Genomic DNA, 13,380 nt, shown 5'->3' with positions numbered 1-13,380 from the left:
TTTGTGTTTTTGTTTTTTTGGGGTTTTTTTGAGAGGTTTTTGCTATAGGGCACGTGCGCTTCCCAGAAAGACACACAGAGACAGAGAGACAGAAAGCGAGAAATCACCCCCAGAGGGGATAGTCACGCCACAGTCCCTTCTCCTCCATTCTCCTCTCGGGATCTTGGGCACGCACGCACACACGCCCGGAGTGAGTTTAAGCCACTGGGTCTGGGACTCAAACCGCGGTCAACTACATGGGAATCCAGCGACATAGCCATTATGCCAACTGCTGGTCCCATTTTTGTGGAGGTTTTTTTTTTGGTGTGTGTGTTTTCTTTTTAAATCAGAAGTTGCTAAGATGAATGCTTTTAGTGTAGTCCTTTATTTTTTTAAACATTTTTTGAGAGAGAAGGGGATAGTGATAGAGCAGATATTTTTGACAGGGTTTCATCATGCTGCAGTCCTCCAGCCCTGTCTCCCAGCTAGCTAGGATTGCAGGTGTATGCCCCTGGGCCCAGCGTGTCTGGGTTGGTCCAGGATCAAATCTGGGCCTGCTGTACTCCCCACCTGTGCCATCATAGCTAGGCCAGCGTCCTTTATCTTTAAAACAAGAAATTAGCAGCGTGCTAATACTGGAAGAATTTTCAGTGAGACTGACTACAAATAAGAAGTTAAAAAGGATATTCTGGCTATACTACACAGGAGAAGCAAAATGTGAAAAACATTTAAGACCCTAAACTTCGTTATGAAAGGGAACTGATGTTTTATGCACACCTGTTGCTAAGATGTTTTCACCCAGGATGAACAAAGGAAGCCATTCTTGAAATACTGATCTTGGAAAGGGCGTCACTAGTCAGATATCTCCAGCTGTGCAAAATAAAGGCAGTGCATATGCCTGCTATTAACCAGTGGTTAGTCCTCTCTGGCACACAGCGGAATAGCTGATCAAGCCTTGTGAAGACACACCTGCTTGGAGCTGCACCTTGGAGGTAGGGAGGGGTCCTAAGCCTTCTCATGTTTAGGAGGTGCACAGATATGTCTGGTGACCCCCAGAGATGGAGAGCTGCTGCTTTACACGCTGTACACATACATTCTCTTAGCGCAGCCTTGGTGTGGATCCTGTGTTTTTGTTTTTTTTTTCAATATTGCCAAAGGAGAAGAAGAGAAAGCAACCTCCAAGGGGGATGGTCACCACCATAGTCCTTTCTCTTCTGTTTCCTCTCTTGGGATTTTGGGCATGCACGTGCACGTACCCAGTGTCTTTTTCTTTTTCTTTTTTTCTTTCTTTTTGGAAAGGTTTTTTTCACTGTAGGGCACGTGCGTTCGCCAGACAGACAGAGAGAGACATAGAGCAGAAAGCGAGAAATCACCCCCCAGGGTGATGGTCACACTGCAATCCCTTCTCCTCCATTCTCCTCTCGGGATCTTGGGCACGCACGCACACGCGCCTGGCGTTGAGTTTTAAGCCACCGGGTCTGGGATGTGAACCGCGATCAACTACGTGGGAGTCCAGCGACATAGCCATTACGCTAACTGCTGGTTCCCCCCAGTGTGTTTTTCAAGCTGCTAGATCTGGGACTTAAACTGAGAAGTTGAAGGGGAGGGGTGGTGGTGCTGGGGGACAGTAGATGGTGCCATGGTTAAGGCGCTGGACACTCCCACATGGCCTATCACAGTTTGAGTTCTGAACCTGGTGGCTTGCTTTCTCACTTTCCTTCTCTCTGTGTGTCTTTCTCTGGTCAAATGAAAATGATTGAATGAATAAATCAAATTAAATAAATAATTCTTTTATAAAAATAAGTAAAATCTGAGTAGTCAGCCCTGTGGGATCCAGCCACCTTAACTACCATGATGCCAGCTGGCCCATCATTCCATGATCCTTTTTTTTTTTTAAGAATTATTTTATTTAACTTTATTCATGAGAGAGAGAGGGAAAGTGAGAAGGCAAGCCACTAGGTCCGGGACTCGAACTGTGGTCGGCCATGTGGGAGTATCCAGCACCTTAACCACCACGTCATCTGCTAGTCTCCTAAAAACAAATCTTACACAGCCTTGCATTTCAATTTTTTTCTTTAAAAGGAATGAGTTGTGTACAGGTTAAATGCTTTACAGATAAGGAAAAAAAACTGCACTAGAACCAACTTATTCATCATCATCTTCATCTTCATCCTCTTCCTCATCTTCTTCATCTTCCTTGTCTTCCTCCTCTTCCTTGTTTCTCTTGTTTTCAGCCTTGACAACTCCCTTTTTTGCTGCATCAGGCTTTCCTTTAGCTCGGTATGCAGCAATATCCTTTTCGTATTTTTCCTTCAGCTTAGCAGCCTTCTTTTCATAAGGCTGTTTGTCATCTGCAGCAGTGTTATTCCATATCTCTCCCAGTTTCTTTGCAACGTCACCATTGGATAGGCCAGGATGTTCTCCTTTGATTTTTGAGCGATATTCAGAACAGAACAAGAAAAAGGCCGAAGGAGGCCTCTTGGGTGCATTGGGATCCTTGAACTTCTTTTTCATTTCCCCTTTAGGAGGGATATAGGTTTTCATTTCTCTTTCATAGCGGGCCTTGTCCACCTTTGCCACATCTTCAAACTTTCTTTTCAGCAGACATGGTCTTCCACCTCCCTGAGCACTTCTTAGAAAATTCTGGGAAGTTGGGACCAGCAGTTAGCATAATGGCTATGTCGCTGGACTCCCCATGTAGTTGACCACGGTTCACGTCCTGGACCTGGTGGCGTAAAACTCACGCCGGGTGTGTGTGCATGCGTGCCCAAGATCCCGAGAGGAGAATGGAGGAGAAGGGATTGCGGCATGGCCATCCCTCCTGGGGGTGATTTCTCGCTTTCTATTTCTCTGTCTCTCTCTGTCTGGTGGCGCACGCACCCTATAGCCAAAAAAAATAAAAAAAAAAAGAAAGAAAGAAAGAAAACTCTGGGAAGTTGACTGAAGCATCTGGGTGCTTCTTCTTGTGCTCCTCCTGGCAAGTTTGCACAAAGAATGCATAGGATGACATTTTGCCCTTCAGCTTCTTAGGATCTCCTTTGCCCATGTTTAGTTTTCTTTCCTCCACGAAGCACAGAGTCACCCAGTGCCTGTTCAGCTTTGACTTGCCCCGGCACTGTGTCTGTGGAGTCCAATGTACTGAAATGACTGTGAGAACGGGAACCAGATGCAGCCTCCTGTTCTTTTTTTAAAGAGAATTTTGCTTGCTCTCAGGTATGTGCACTTGCCAGAGAAATAGAGACAGAAACAAGAAATCACCCTCCGGGGGGATGGCCACGCCACAGTCTCTTCTTCTGCACATACACATGCCGGGCTTGAATTTTAAGCCACCAGGTCTCGGACTTGAACCATGTTTGACTATGTGGTAGTCTAGTGACATAGCCATTATACCACCTGCTGGTCCTGCCAGCATGTTTTTCAAGCTACCAAGTCCAGGACTTGAACTGCCCTTGACCATGTGGAGTCCAGCTGCTTTAACCACTATCCCACTGGGTGGCCCAAGAAATAAACTTTATAAAGAAAAAGCAGGGACCAGCAGATGGCCTAATGGTTATGTCACTGGAGTCCTACATAGTCAACTGCAATTTGAGTCCCAGACCCAGAGACTTAAAACTCACACCGGGCATATGTGCATTTGTGCCCAAAATTCCAAGAGGAGAATGGAGGAGAAGGGATTGCAGTGTGGTCATCCCCCCCTCAGGGGGTGATTTCTCGTTTTCTGTCTCTCTCTGAGCACACATGTCTTATAGCAAAAATCTCTCTCTCTGAAAAAAAAAAAGGAAGAAAAAGCAAAGCAAATGCTGAAGCTCTGTCTTCTTTTTTCCAGGTGTGCCAAAGATAAAGTTGCTGTGTGGGGCAGATTTATTAGAGTCCTTTGGTGTTCCCAACTTGTGGAAGAGTGAGGATATCACCCACATCGTGGCCGACTATGGGCTTATATGTATTACTCGGACTGGAAACGATGCTCAGAAGTTCATCTATGAATCCGATGTACTGTGGAAATACCGGAACAACATTCACTTGGTGAATGAATGGATCACTAACGACATCTCATCCACGAAGATCCGGAGAGCCCTCATAAGGGGCCAGAGCATTCGCTACTTGGTACCGGATCTTGTCCGAGAATATATTGAAGACCATAATTTATATAGCTCCGAGAGTGAAGACAGAAATGTTGGGGTTATCTTGGCTCCTTTGCAGAAAAACACTGCAAAGCTAAGTCCTAGAAATTCTACAGCATGATATTTTGAACTTCTTTTTTGGGGGTTTGAAACAATCTGGGTGGTTAATAACTGGAGAAAGGAGTTGTGATCCTGTTTCTTAAGTTAAAAATCAGTGGTAAATTAAAATCAGGTTTGCTTTTTTTGTGTTTTTGTTTTTTTGGGGTTTTTTTGAGAGGTTTTTGCTATAGGGCACGTGCGCTTCCCAGAAAGACACACAGAGACAGAGAGACAGAAAGCGAGAAATCACCCCCAGAGGGGATAATCACGCCACAGTCCCTTCTCCTCCATTCTCCTCTCGGGATCTTGGGCACGCACGCACACACGCCCGGAGTGAGTTTAAGCCACTGGGTCTGGGACTCAAACCGCGGTCAACTACATGGGAATCCAGCGACATAGCCATTATGCCAACTGCTGGTCCCATTTTTGTGGAGGTTTTTTTTTTGGTGTGTGTGTTTTCTTTTTAAATCAGAAGTTGCTAAGATGAATGCTTTTAGTGTAGTCCTTTATTTTTTTAAACATTTTTTGAGAGAGAAGGGGATAGTGATAGAGCAGATATTTTTGACAGGGTTTCATCATGCTGCAGTCCTCCAGCCCTGTCTCCCAGCTAGCTAGGATTGCAGGTGTATGCCCCTGGGCCCAGCGTGTCTGGGTTGGTCCAGGATCAAATCTGGGCCTGCTGTACTCCCCACCTGTGCCATCATAGCTAGGCCAGCGTCCTTTATCTTTAAAACAAGAAATTAGCAGCGTGCTAATACTGGAAGAATTTTCAGTGAGACTGACTACAAATAAGAAGTTAAAAAGGATATTCTGGCTATACTACACAGGAGAAGCAAAATGTGAAAAACATTTAAGACCCTAAACTTCGTTATGAAAGGGAACTGATGTTTTATGCACACCTGTTGCTAAGATGTTTTCACCCAGGATGAACAAAGGAAGCCATTCTTGAAATACTGATCTTGGAAAGGGCGTCACTAGTCAGATATCTCCAGCTGTGCAAAATAAAGGCAGTGCATATGCCTGCTATTAACCAGTGGTTAGTCCTCTCTGGCACACAGCGGAATAGCTGATCAAGCCTTGTGAAGACACACCTGCTTGGAGCTGCACCTTGGAGGTAGGGAGGGGTCCTAAGCCTTCTCATGTTTAGGAGGTGCACAGATATGTCTGGTGACCCCCAGAGATGGAGAGCTGCTGCTTTACACGCTGTACACATACATTCTCTTAGCGCAGCCTTGGTGTGGATCCTGTGTTTTTGTTTTTTTTTTCAATATTGCCAAAGGAGAAGAAGAGAAAGCAACCTCCAAGGGGGATGGTCACCACCATAGTCCTTTCTCTTCTGTTTCCTCTCTTGGGATTTTGGGCATGCACGTGCACGTACCCAGTGTCTTTTTCTTTTTCTTTTTTTCTTTCTTTTTGGAAAGGTTTTTTTCACTGTAGGGCACGTGCGTTCGCCAGACAGACAGAGAGAGACATAGAGCAGAAAGCGAGAAATCACCCCCCAGGGTGATGGTCACACTGCAATCCCTTCTCCTCCATTCTCCTCTCGGGATCTTGGGCACGCACGCACACGCGCCTGGCGTTGAGTTTTAAGCCACCGGGTCTGGGATGTGAACTGCGATCAACTACGTGTGAGTCCAGCGACATAGCCATTACGCTAACTGCTGGTTCCCCCCAGTGTGTTTTTCAAGCTGCTAGATCTGGGACTTAAACTGAGAAGTTGAAGGGGAGGGGTGGTGGTGCTGGGGGACAGTAGATGGTGCCATGGTTAAGGCGCTGGACACTCCCACATGGCCTATCACAGTTTGAGTTCTGAACCTGGTGGCTTGCTTTCTCACTTTCCTTCTCTCTGTGTGTCTTTCTCTGGTCAAATGAAAATGATTGAATGAATAAATCAAATTAAATAAATAATTCTTTTATAAAAATAAGTAAAATCTGAGTAGTCAGCCCTGTGGGATCCAGCCACCTTAACTACCATGATGCCAGCTGGCCCATCATTCCATGATCCTTTTTTTTTTTTAAGAATTATTTTATTTAACTTTATTCATTTATTTAATTTGACCAGAAAGAAAGAGAGTGAGAGAGAGAGAGAAAGTGAGAAGGCAAGCTGACAGGTCCAGGACCCGAACCATTGTCGGCCATGTGAGAGTCCAGAACCTTTAACTACCACACCACCTGCCAGCCCTATCCTCTTTTTTTTTTTTTTAAACGAGTAATCACCCACCCAGGGTGGATGGCCACACTGAAATCCCATCTCTTCTAGTTTCTCTGGACTTTTTTTTTTTTCACCTTAGGGTACATGCACTTGTCAGAGACAGAGGAGGAAAGTGAGCAATCACCCCTCAGGGGGATGGCCACACCACAATCCCTTCTTCTCTGTTCTCCTCTCAGTATTTTGGGCATGCACACACACACTCCCCATGTGAGTTTCAAGACACCAGGTCCAGGGCTTGAACCGTGGTCAGCCATGTGGGAGTCTAGCACTTTAACCACCACAACATCTGCTGGCCCCACCATCTTGGGACTTCGGGCACGCATGCATACACACATGGCATGATCCTCTCAAGCTTCCAGATCCGGGACTGGAACTGCACAGTCAGCCATGTGGAATCCAGCACCCCACCTTCCAAACTAGCTACTGACCACATCTGTGATCTTTATTTTTTTATCTGTGATCTTTTTCATCTTCTGAAAAAACTTCAGAGATGATGTCATACCACCTTGAACAAAGAGAACTTCGGAGAACAAGGGGGTCTTGTTCAAGAATTTTATAAGTACGAATGCTCATGGCCTTTCTTGGTCATTTAATAGTGAAAAGATGAGTGGAAACCTTAAGAACATAAAAAAATGCTACTCTAGGTCAACCCAGAACTTCCTCCAGCCTGGAATTTGGGGCTTGGATGAATGTCTTGTGGAAGAAAAAGCCATTATCTCAGTCTAAAGCTTTGTGGTTTTCTGAAGAGCCCTGTTGTTTCTGTCCCAGCCCACTGCGAACCTGCTATCTTTGAATTTAAGCATAAAATATATGTCAGATTTTTATTCTTTTTCCCTTATTCTTTCATATAAAGTCCAACCAAAGCAGAATTCACATAATAATTAAAGTCGCAGCTTTATGTTAAAAGCAAAATCTAGTTATGTGGTTTGATACTGATTAAAATGTTGTAGAAATTTGCCTCCACGTGTTCATAAAGCAAAAAAGATCAGAAACAGTTCTGTATAGAATTATTTTATGGTTATTTTTTGTTTGTTTGGTTTGGTTTTTTTGGAGAGGTTTTCACTATAGGGCGTGTGCGCTTGCCAGACAGAGAGACATAGAGACAGCGAGAAATCACCCCCCAGGGGGGATGGTCACGCCGCAATCCCTTCTCCTCCATTCTCCTCTCGGGATCTTGGGCACGCACGCACACGCGCCTGGCGTGAGTTTTAAGCCACCAGATCCGGGACGCGAACCGCGGTCGACTACGTGGGAGTCCGGCGACATAGCCATTACGCTAACTGCTGGTTCCCATAGAATTATTTTATGGTTTTTGACAATTGTTCTATTGTAGAAACAGGACTAAAATATTTCTTTCTTTTATTAGTTTGCTATAGGGCTTGTGTTTTTCATAACCTTTACAATTTTATTTTGTTAAAGGCATGTACACTCACTGAGGAGAGAGGAAGAGAGGAAGTGAAAAGGCACTTCCTCAAGGTGGATGGCCACACCACAGTCCCTTGTCCTCCATTCTCCTCATGAGATTTTAGGCATTCATGCACACGTGCTCAGCGTGTTTCCAAACCTCTGGGTTCAGGACTCAAACCACACAGTTGACCACATGGTACTCAGCTACCTTAACCACCATACCACGTGGCTGGCCCCAGAATGGAAATACTTCTAATGAAAATAGAGTAACTATCTTTTGTAATTTATGTTTTATACCTATACCATTTCAGATGAAGAATTTATAACTTTGCAGAAGGGAAAAAAAAAACACTTAAAATTGTGCAATTGTATAGTCAGAGATTAATCCACAGTTCGAAAAAGGAAAATGTGAAAATGTTAATGCAGATGTATATTCTACAGCTCCCAGCTTGTTCTTTCTAAAACCTCAGGCCAGCTTCTCAAGGACAGGGAGGGGTGGAAAGCCTGACACACGAGTTCCAGGGTATCTATCTGTTGAATAAATGAAACGTTAGAATCTCAAATCATAAAAATAGTCATTTTTCCCCCTTAGCTTTTTAATTATTTTTTCCTTAGATTTTTCATAAGATGAATTGCTTCCTGGAGAGAGACAGAGAGAAGACAAGTGAAAAATCACTCCCTAGGGGAAAGCTCATGCCACAATTCCTTCTCTGCCATTTTTCTCTCTGGATTTGGGACACACATGAACACACACCCAGTGTAATTTTCAGGCCGCTGGGTCTAGGACTTGAACCATGGTTGGCGATGTGGGAGTCCAGTGCCTTCACCACCACGCCACCTGTTGGCTCCAGCTTTCTGGATTTTTTCTGAGGGAGTAGATATTTTTGCTATAGGGTGCGTGCACTCACTGGAGAGACAGAGACAGACACAAAGTGAGAAATCATCACCCATGGGGGATGGCCATGCCACGATCCCTTCTCCAATCTCCTCTTAGAATTTTGGGCATACACAAACACTCGCCTAGCGTGAGCTTTTAGCCGCCAGATCCAGGACTTAAACCACAGTCAACTACATGGCAGTCCAGCTATGTAACCATTACACCATCTGTCAGTTCCTGGCTTTCCAGATTTTAACAATTGAAATGGCACTGAAAAATAATGATCTGGACACCGATGAGGCCATCACAACTGAACTTTGATTTCATCGTCCGAAAAACTATACTTAGTCCATCTGAAGTGTTTGCAGAGTGCAGAACGGTTCTAGTGCTGGACTTCCCTATACTGTAGTGCCTTTCTACCCAGAAGTGCCCAGATCTTGCTCGGTCGTGACCGCATTGACCTCAGGACCCTCTGGGTGAGGCACGTGGAGATCCTCTCAGGAGTCTGGGGACTGAGAAACGATCCTATTGTTACACTATTTATGGATCAACAACTTTGTACATAGAGTCAGCTGCTTGGCCGTTTGTCCCAGTACCAGAGATGCTGCTAATGCCCAGCATAATAGCATAATTTTGGAAGTTCTCACGGACAGAACTTCCTCTTTGGATAATGGAAATCAGAACAATGAATTTCTCAAGGGAATAATATTAATGTCTGTAATGACTTTCTGTAAAGAAGAAAATATGCCATTGTTTGTTTTCTCCCACATCTTTTGCATAATTTGCTTTTCGTAATGTGTATTTATTTAGTGATCAGGACATATGTGATGGTGATTTTTTTTTCTTGAGAGATTTTTACTGTAGGCCATGTGCACTCACTGGACAGAGACAGAAAGCAAGAAATCACCCCCCAAGGGGAATGGCCTCACTACAATCCGTCCTGTCTCTCAGAATTTGGGGCACGCACACACATGTGCCCAGTGTGTTCCAAGCTCTCAGGTCCAGGACTCAAACTGCCGTTATCTGTATGGGAGTCTAGTGCCTTAGCCACGACGCCACCTGCTGGTCCCATGGTGATATTTTGGTTTGTTTTGTTTTGTTTCATTTGATGCTGGTGGTTTTATGTGTTGTACTCTTTACCCCTTACATTGTATACTTTGAATGCAGCAAATGAACTTGCAGCGAAGTCACTTCCTGACATCCTCATTCAGGTGTGCACAGAGCATGTGGGGAGCCTCGTTCCCCTGTGTGAGCAGCACGCCTCTTAGGTAAGGGGAGTGGCTTCTCTTTCATTATGAAGGTGTAGAGATTGTGGACAAGGGATGATTTAGTTCATTTCTTCTTTTAAAAGAATTATTTAATTTTATTAATCATTGTTATTTTTAAATTTTACCAAAGAGAGAAAGTGAGAAAGCAAGCTGCCAGGTCTAGGACTCAAACCACCATTGGCCATGTGGGAGTCCAGTGCCTTAACCACCACTCTACCTACCAACCTCTAATTTCTTTATGTCAAAAGATGCTCTCTCAGGACCGGTAGTTGGCATGGTGGTTAAGGGCGCTGGACTCCCACATGGCCAACCATGGTTCAAGTCCCAGACCTGGCGGCTTGCTATCTCCCTTTCCTTCTCTCTCTCTCTTGCTCTGTCCCTTTCTGGTCAAATTAAAATAAATAAATAAAGTTAAATAAAAGATAATTCTTAAAAAATGCTCTCTCTCTCTCTTTTGCCATCTTGAGGATCTAACCACAGAGTAGAAGTATCTCCCCTTGCTCAACATGCATGGCAGTAAGAGGGCTGCTATCTTCCTTATGCAACCCTTGGCTTCACTTCTCTAGGAGCCCAGAAGTTGCTGTTTCATGAAATGGACTCCTTTAACCTTCATTCTGGGTGCCTTGGGAAGCCTCTGCCATTCTTATAACTGTTCCTAAAGGCCTCCTAATGCAAAATACGCAGCACGGCATCCACTCCTCTGTGAGGCTATGTGAACATGTCCCAACCCCTACTGTGTGCTGGCAACGTGCTATTGAGTGCCTCATGCCATAGGAACCCGAGCTTGCTTTGGGGACTGGTGTAAATGGCAAGATCCGGGCCTGAAGGAAAGTCAGGTTGCGATGTCTGAGGCATTCAGTCCACACAGGGCTAAGTCGAACTTACCCAGTGGTAGCTATCCCTAGGACCAGGCGCTGCAAATGCCCTGTCAGAGGAAGAAGGTGATATCTGCCCAAATTCCCTTTTTTTTTTTTTTTTTTGAGAGAGAGAGATTTTTGCTACAGGGTGCATGCACTCACCCAAGAGACAGACAAAAAGTGAGAAATCACCCATAGGCCACAATTCACCTTTTTTTTTTTTTTTTTTGAGAAAGACTTTGTTTGTTTTTGTTTTTGCTTTCTTGTGATTTATTATCTTTTATCTTGAATAAAGTCATAGAAAATTGTTTGGTTTAGCTCTCAGCAGCCTGCTCCTGAGCTCTGAGAAAGTTTGCCTTCTTCTGGGCTACCCGATCTTTCTTCTGGCCAAAGGACATCTTGGGACAATTCCACCTCTTCTTTTTAACTTCTTTCTTGGGTTTCTTTTCATTCTTTATGTACTGAGAGAGCTGTTTCTTGTAGGCGTCTTCATCTTCTTCCATTAGGTAACGCAGGTAGTCTGCAATGTCCTGGCCCATGATGTGCTTCCGATGGACTTCTGCATTAGATTCCTTGCTTTCAGAATCATAACCAGGGGATCATTTGGTACTGTGAGGGATAGATAAGCCTCCATCCACCACTCCCTTCAGGGCCCCAAAAACTTTATTGCCAGTGGTGGTTCTGGCAAGGCCTGCATCCAAACAGCCGGTGATGGCACCAGGGCAACCATCAATGCTTTCTACATTGTACTCATCTCCGGTCACTCCCACTTGACCTTCATAGATCTTGTCCACGCAAACCTATTGAGAAGCCTGCGGGCCAGCAGCAGGCCAGTACAACATGCTGCAGCAGCATTTCTCAGGCCAACCTTCACACCGTATTTTGGTAGTTCGTGTGCATGAGCTGCGCAGACTATCATATCCCTTCTATACGGGCATGAGCGATCTGACAATGATATCTCTGTTGGTTACATGAATTAATCCTCCTGTATTTGGGTGCGTTGTACTTATTTTTACCCTGGGTCACCAAACATTTCTGAGCATAGTAATCAGTCTTACCCTCTCGTTGTCTTCTAAATTTCACTTGGTATCTCTTAAAGTAGGCCTATTCTTGATGACTATAACAAATCCCATCCTGCAGAACAGTGACCAGCGGCCGCAGCCGACCTGCAGGCCCACAAGCACTACAGGGGGAAGAAAGCTTGAGAAAGATTTTTGCTATGGGGTGTATGAGCTTGACAGAGAGACAGAAAGTGAGAAATCTTTGGGGGGATGGTCGTGCCACGATCCCTTCTCCATTCTCTCAGGATTTTTGGGCACACACGCACACGTGCCCAGCATAAGTTTCAAGCTACTAGGTCTGGTCCTCAAACTGCTACTGCCCACGTCAGAGTCCAGTGCCTTAACCACTACACCATCTGCCGTACCCTCACAATTCACTTTTTTTTTTCTAGAATTGTTTATTTAATTTGATTTATTCATTCAGTCATTTTCATTTGACCAGAGAAAGACAGACACACACAGAGAAGGAAAGTTAGAAAGCAAGCCACCAGGTCTGAGACTCGAACTGTGGTCAGCCATGTGGGAGTGTCCAGCGCCTTAACCACCACACCACCTGCTGACACCACAATTCACTTTTTAAAAAGCTATTTTGCAGGGCCCGGAAGATGACATAATGGTTACATCACTGTACTCCCATGTAGTTGCCTGCAGTTCAAGTCACCGCAGTACAGTGTTCTTCACACCACCATCTTCCCCTGGACTCAGCCAGCCTGTGTCTCTGCACGCCCATGTGTGCCTGGCATGCAGAGAGGCCTCAGGAGGCAAGCATGGAACTTTCCCATGTGGGTGCAGCATCACAGAGTGCTGCATTACTGCTGTCTCTGGCTGGCCCCTGAGCCACACTTCACTCTTTTTTAAAAATAATTATTTAATTGGGGGGCCAGCAGGTAGCATGATGGTTAAGGCAGCTGGACTCCACGTGGCTGGCTGTGTTCCAAGTCCCGAACCTGGCAGCTTGCTTTCTCACTTTCCTTCTTCCTCTCAGTCTCTTCTCTTGTCAGCTTCAAAAAAATAAAGGTAATAACAATGAATAAAATTAAATTTAAAAAAATATTATTTAATTGGGACCAGCAGATGGCATAGTGGTTACATTACTGGACTCCCACGTGGCTGACCATGGTTCAAGTCCTGGACCCAGTGTCTTGAAACTCATTCTGGGTGCGTGTGCGTACGTGCCCAAAATCCCAGGAAGAGAATGGAGAAGGGATTTCAGCATGTCCAGTCTCCCTAGGGGGTGATTTCTCACTTTTCTTCTCACTGTCTCTGTCTTTCTCCAACAATGGCACACACCTTAAGCCAAAATTTTCTAATTATTATTTTTTAATTTGCTACAGGACACATGTACTCACCAGAAAGAGAGAGAGAGAAATCAAATGATAAAACAAGCCACCAGGTCCGGGACTTGAAGCCTTGTTGGCCATGTAGAAGTCCACACTGGCTGCCAGCCCCCACACTTCACTCTGTTTTCCTTTTTTTTTTTTTTTTTGGGGGTTTTTTCT

At 44.8% G+C, this 13,380-nt stretch overlaps 1 protein-coding gene across 1 annotated transcript in view; it reads left to right on the top strand.

Annotated features, from left to right (window-relative positions):
• The first annotated feature begins 4,639 nt into the window (after positions 1–4,639).
• RBP7 (retinol binding protein 7) overlaps positions 4,640–13,380 on the top strand; it is a 29,497-nt gene continuing 20,756 nt past the window's right edge. Inside the window, exon 1 of the mRNA XM_006145359.3 lies at positions 4,640–5,313. The gene's annotated coding sequence lies outside the window, so the exon portion shown is untranslated. The remainder of the gene's footprint in view (positions 5,314–13,380) is intronic.

Source organism: Tupaia chinensis, unplaced genomic scaffold, assembly GCF_000334495.1.
Source record: "Tupaia chinensis unplaced genomic scaffold, TupChi_1.0 Scaffold000146_1, whole genome shotgun sequence".
In the NCBI taxonomy this organism is placed as follows: domain Eukaryota; kingdom Metazoa; phylum Chordata; class Mammalia; order Scandentia; family Tupaiidae; genus Tupaia; species Tupaia belangeri.
This window is presented reverse-complemented; position numbering and strand designations above follow the sequence as displayed.